The sequence below is a fragment of the Buceros rhinoceros genome, unplaced genomic scaffold (assembly GCF_000710305.1).
Source record: "Buceros rhinoceros silvestris isolate BGI_N320 unplaced genomic scaffold, ASM71030v1 scaffold5440, whole genome shotgun sequence".
Lineage (NCBI taxonomy): Eukaryota > Metazoa > Chordata > Aves > Bucerotiformes > Bucerotidae > Buceros > Buceros rhinoceros.
In genome coordinates this window covers 7,490-13,287 of record NW_010388889.1, presented here as the reverse complement: position 1 = coordinate 13,287, position 5,798 = coordinate 7,490, and the positions used below count along the sequence as shown (strand labels likewise).

Sequence of the window (5,798 nt, the reverse complement as noted above, 5' to 3'; positions counted from 1 at the left end):
GGAAGAGTCCATAAATTTCATCTAGTTCCAATCCCCCCTGCCATGGGCAGGGACATCTTCCACTAGACCAGGTTGCTCAGAGCCCCATCCAACCTGGCCTCGAACACTTCCAGGAATGGGGCATCCACAACTTTTCAGGGCAACCACTGCCAGTGTCTCACCACCCTCTCAGTGAAGAACTTCTTCCTTACATCTAATCTAAATCTCCCCTCTTTCCTTTTGAAACCATTCCCCTCATCCTATCGCTACACTCCCTGATACAGAGTCCCTCCTCATCTTTCATGTCACTTTATTATGTCTTTTTTCCTTGCTAAAATGTGCTGGGAGATTGTTTTGTTCATTAGCACTGGGGTTGCACGTAGTTGCCTGCAACCAGCTTCAGGTTCGTGTCATGCTCAGGATCCCAGAAATCCCAGAACCACCCTCCGCCCCGTGTTGCCAGAGCCCTTGGTCCATCACACCTAATTAACGGGGAGAGCAGCTGATGGGCACACAGAGGAGGCAGCGTAGACCTCATCCAGACCCAGGGGTTATCCGAAATTTCTCCTTGTTGCACGCTGGGCTAATCCTGCCTGAGACAAATCATTGTGCAATTAGCAGAGCATCCCAGCTGCATAGTTTTAATCCTGTGCATTGGATACCACCGTGAGCTGCTGCTCTCTCAGCAATGCACCCATGAAATTGCCGGCAGAGCAGCTTGAGGGATGGTTAAATCCCGTATGCACAGAATCACAGACTGATTTGAGTTAAAGGAACCTTTCAAGCTCACCAAGTCCAACCCCCTGCAGGGAGCAGGGACATCTGCATCCAGAGCAGCTTGCTCAGAGCCACAAGGGCCAACCTGACCTGACATGGGGCCAGGGATGGGGCTTCTCCCACCTCTCGGGGAACCCTGGGCCAGGGTCTCCCCACCCTCGGTGTCAAACATTCCTTCCTTCTCTCTAGCCTGGTACATGCTGCAGCTGGTGCAGGCTGGAGGAGAGAACAGCCTTGCCTCATTCTGCACCGCTTGCTTCTAACTCCATGTTTTCACTCTATTTGCTCTTTTCCAGATCCGGAGTCAACCATTGTATGCAACTACACAAGTCTTACATCGGTGCTGCGGCCACCGGACTGCAGCACCTCGTCTGTTTGCAAGAACAAAAGAAAAAGAAAAAAAAAAGTGCAAGGGTCACTTTATGCATCTTTAGTGGTTTTTGTAAAAGCTGCTTTTTCTAATCTTCTGCCTCTTTTTTTTTTTCCTCTCCCCCTTTGTCCTCCCCAACCCACATAAATCGCGTAACACACATACTGACACTGAGCAATAGCAGAAGTTCTCTCTTCGGTCCTACCGTTTGAAAGCTCAGAATCTTCACTTCTCCAGCATTGCCCAGCTGAGTGGTGCAAAGGTCCCCCCCACTTCGTGTTTCTTTCGGTTCTTCTTGTTCTTTTTCCGTTGTCGTTGTTGTTGACGAGAGCCTAGATTTTCTTTGGCTAGTAAGAGTGGTTGATGTTCAGGGTACTCCGTGAAAAGCACAGCGCTGGTAGGAGGCTTATTCCGATTTGGTTTGGGTATTTTTTAGTTGAATAATATAAATTATTTAATCTTCCATAACATATTACAAGAAAATTGGTGTCTTCCAGATAGCTGTCGTGATAGATGATAAATGCATTATCTGCAGTGGAATTCCGAACTCATCCCTTCTTTTGTAGGAGTAACAGAATATAAATATAATTAGCGATGTAACGCACTTGTCTTAGGAAGTAGGAGGACTGGTCACCATTGGGTCTTTGGTCTGCTTTTTCCGACTGGGCAAACGGGTCTTGCGTGATGCAAAGAGAGCAGTGGAGAGATGCGCACCCTGGTAGCATCTCGCACCTCTTGGGAAAATGAGATGCTCCCCATCAGCCACATCCTTGGGCTGCTTGAGGAAGAAAGCAGCTCCTTCCTTGCACAGCTGCTGTTTGTAGTCAGGTGGCCATTGAAGGAAGCAAGGAGATGTCCAAGGGTTGGTCTGAAGAGCTTCTCCAGGTCCAGAGGTTGGTCTGAAGAGCTTCTCCAGAATCTGATGGTGTGGGGAAAGAGGGTTGGTAGAGAATGGTCTTCAGGGCAGGGTGGAGGGTGGGTGAACAGGTGGCTTCACCTTGCGCCCATGTCGTTGGTGGGGCTGAGATCAAACTGTGACGCCTCTGTGGCAACCAAGGTGCACCCCCCTCCCCTTCTTTGGGTTACAACTGGGCTTGGAGACTTCAGGAGAAATGTTCCTCCAAGCACAAGTCCTGGCACCACAGAGAGAGGCTGGAGAAGGGGATGGTGCCCGGCTACTCTGCTTGGCAAGCGGGGAGGAGTAGGGGGTAAGAGGAAGCAATAGCAATAAACACGTCGCCTTCCTCATGGGAAGGCACCTGAGAAAAGGTGAGAGCAAGGAGGGGGATCCACAGCTGACGTGGACTGGGCTGGGAGACAAGGGGCACACAGAGGCTGTGGGCGTCAGGATAACTTCTGGGGAGGTTTGGTTTACCCAGATGGCCAGGGACATCCCACCTTGGGGTGTCCAAGTAGAGCAATAAGTTGTCTCGAGGGCAGCAGAGAGAGTTCGTATTTGCAGACGATGCTTGTGGCCAGTTTATTTTTAACTCTCATCACTAAACCCAGCAGAGAAATGGGAGTTTTCTTCTTTCTTTTTTTTCTTCGTTGGGTTTTGATTTTTCCCTCAAACGTGCCAAAAGAGTTACATGCACCTGGTGGCGTGTTTGTGGCTCTCATGTCTCTTGGGCTCCAAGGTTGTCACGACAGACCAAATCCAGAGCCTGAAAAGAGGTCAGGTCAGGAGATGTGGATGGGAATCCCTCCCAGCGCTGCCTGGCGTGGGTTTCCAGCCCATGGGTGGTGTTGAGTCAGTGCTCAGATGTCTCTGTTGGTTGCTCTGCTTTGGTCATGCTTGGATCACATCTCCAGACGGAGGTGAGGGCAGTGGAGACCAGCACCGGAGGGTCACCTTGACCAGGAATGGTGAGGTAGAAGTCAGACTGGAAGGTCTTTCAGAACAAGGTGACCAGTTGTTGGCCTGGGTGAGACAAGGTGCACTTGGTGGTGTCTCCCAGCTTGGCTTCTGCTGCCATTGGAAGGACCTACTGGAGCTCCTTCCCACGAGCATGATCCAAATGGCAAGAACAAGCTTAGGGACCCAAAAGAACTTTTCCTACCGCTGGTTGGTCCTAGGTGGTTTGTAAGGTTGGGTTTGGTGCTGTTATTTCCATATGGGGGTCATGTGGTTCATTCTTCTGGCTTTAAAAGAAATCTAGCAAAGCTCCAGTTGATGTTCCTAACCTCAAGGGGAATGAAGTGGGTGAAGGCTGAACACTGGTAGTGTGGGGTGGGGAAGGTGGAGTTCTCCTGTATAAGACTTCAGATTGAACTTTGAGTTTGTATAAAAGGAAAAGAGAAGAAAAAAACCAAAAGAGAAAATAACCAGAGGGTTGCTCCAGTAGATCACAGGAACTGAAGACCTCTCAAATACCTTTTTTTTTTGCTCTCACTGTTGACTTCGTATTTTGTATTAGGAGCTGTCTGTCATTGTGGAAACATGTAGGATAGAGTAAGCTCTAGCCAACATCATGGCACGATGATTTGCAGGGTCCAATGAGCTTCCTTGTCACAGCCTGGGCTCTGCAGAGGAGGACCTTTCCCATCAGACACCATCCTACCACTAGAATAGACACCCTTCACCCTTAACTACTGTAGGAACCACTGCCAACATTTTGGCCCACAGCTAGGAAGGAGATGCAAGGCTTTCTCCTAAGGTGGGGCGGAAGGCTCCAGGAACTGGACGTGGAGCGTCACTCAGTGTTACCACTAACGAGAGCTCACGTGGGGTTGTTTTAATTCCTTCGCTTGAATCAATAGCAGAGCTGATGCTCCTCATCCCATTATGCTGCAGCAGAAATACTCATTAACTCAACCAGGGGTGGGGGAAGAGGTGAAATATTCACTGGCTGTTGGGTGAGAGGCTTTGGCGAGCACATTTGGCAACCAGCGTTGGGTTTAGACTTGGAGCACTGCATGGCTGCAGGACCACCACATGGCTGCAGGCTTGGGTAGATCCTTCCCAAGGTGACTTCATGGGGCTGTGGTGGTGGGATGATGTTCCCTGCCACTGCAGCCCTGTCCCGTTCCCTGTGGAGGGACATGGTCTTTTGGATAGATGGAAGGATAGGAGGAAAGCCCATGACCCCAAACCCTTTCCTTGGCCAAGTCATGGTTTAAGTGAAGGTCCTGGGGAGGTCGCAGCCCTGGGGGGGACTCCCTTGGTGGGGAGACACAGGTGGGGGCCACCAGCTTCTCAAATATTTCACTCCAGCAAATGTCAGTTAAGGAAAAGTATTTGACATGGGGCAGGATCTCACCAGGCATTAGCGGGGAAGAGCAGGAGAGGTTAAACCATCCTTAGCAGGCTGGCAAAGCTTCTCCAAGATTAAAATTCCAGCCAAAGAGGAAGGAAAATCTCTCTTAAACCGCTGTTACAACCATCAACCCATCCCTGCTGCTATCTCTGCTTTAAAACACGAGCTGTAGCGCAAGATTTTAGGGGAAAAAAGGCACATTAGGAGCGCTGGTGGCCTCCAACCCGCGTCAGCCTCTTGGAGCCTGGAACCATCACGCCTCCACGTGACTGAACCCTCCAGGTGAGGATTCGCTCCTGTGGTTTATGAATCATAACTACCCAGTTTGGTGGTTTTTTTTTTTTTTTTCAGTTTCAAGCTGTAATTACCATGAAGTGTTATTTGAGGGGGTTAGTTTAATGATGGGTGGTGCAGGATATCCGATTTTCCCCCAGCCCACCAGCATCCCGCTGAACGTGGTCCTTCCTGGAGAGACCCCCTTGTCTTGACCATCCCTTCCTGCATCCCAGCAGGGGATTTGGGATGACGCCATCTCCGTCTGGAAGGGTGTAAAATGGGGCTTTGCTGTTTTAGAGGGTGAAAAACCACATTTAGGGGTTTATTTTCGATAGGAAAACCTCACCCAGCCAACAATAGCAATAAGAGCCGCTGGATTCCCACAAATCCAGGTGGGGGGGTGGTGTGTGTTTAATTATCAATATTTTCAGGCCCTCCGAACATCTATCGTCCCCCAAATGCCGCAACCTTCTGCCCATCCTCACATCGCTTTGCTGGGCTGGCTCCTGCGCCCATGGGGCCATCGGCAGGGTCAGGCTCCGCGTGTTTTCCCTGCTGTGTGCCAGCATTCCTATCGGGAAAGAAAGGACATTAAGGAGTTTGGGAGGGAGGAGAGCTTGGAAAAGGCATTTTTGTGGCATGTTGCACCGTGGTGCTTGTAGATCCACCAGTAACTGGGTGAAATAACCTGTTACAGGGGTGTTTGTAAAGCAGGAATAGCAAAATACCTGCTGTAATGGCAGCGATTCCCAGTTGGAAACGCTCAGTCGTGCTGTTTGTAGGGGAAGAAAAAAATCCTGATGCAACGTGGCCACCTGCAGCATCATTGCCTCTTGCTGCAAGGGATGGGCTGGGGTTGAACTGGGATGAAGGGGTTCAGGATGGGGAGAGGTTTGGGGCAGTTGGAGCACAGCGATAGAGGGAAAATAGAACGGCGAGATCCCAAACCCTCTCCTTCCCACAGCATGGAGCAAACCCATGCCGGGCTCCTGCCCCTCTTTCTGTGTCATTAATTTCTTTAATTCATTTTGACCACCAGGCCAGCTTGTTTTTAAATATTATTGGATGTCTCAAGCAACATAAATACCAACCCCCCCAAAAAAAAAAATAAGAAAAAAGATTAAAACCAAGAGCAACCA

The 5,798-nt window shown here is 49.9% G+C and overlaps 1 protein-coding gene across 1 annotated transcript in view; it reads left to right on the top strand.

The window, feature by feature from the left end:
• Positions 1–1,145, top strand: part of FAM168A (family with sequence similarity 168, member A) — a 7,089-nt gene extending 5,944 nt beyond the window's left edge. Inside the window, exon 5 of the mRNA XM_010131787.1 lies at positions 1,053–1,145. The gene's annotated coding sequence lies outside the window, so the exon portion shown is untranslated. The remainder of the gene's footprint in view (positions 1–1,052) is intronic.
• The last annotated feature ends 4,653 nt before the right edge of the window (positions 1,146–5,798 follow it).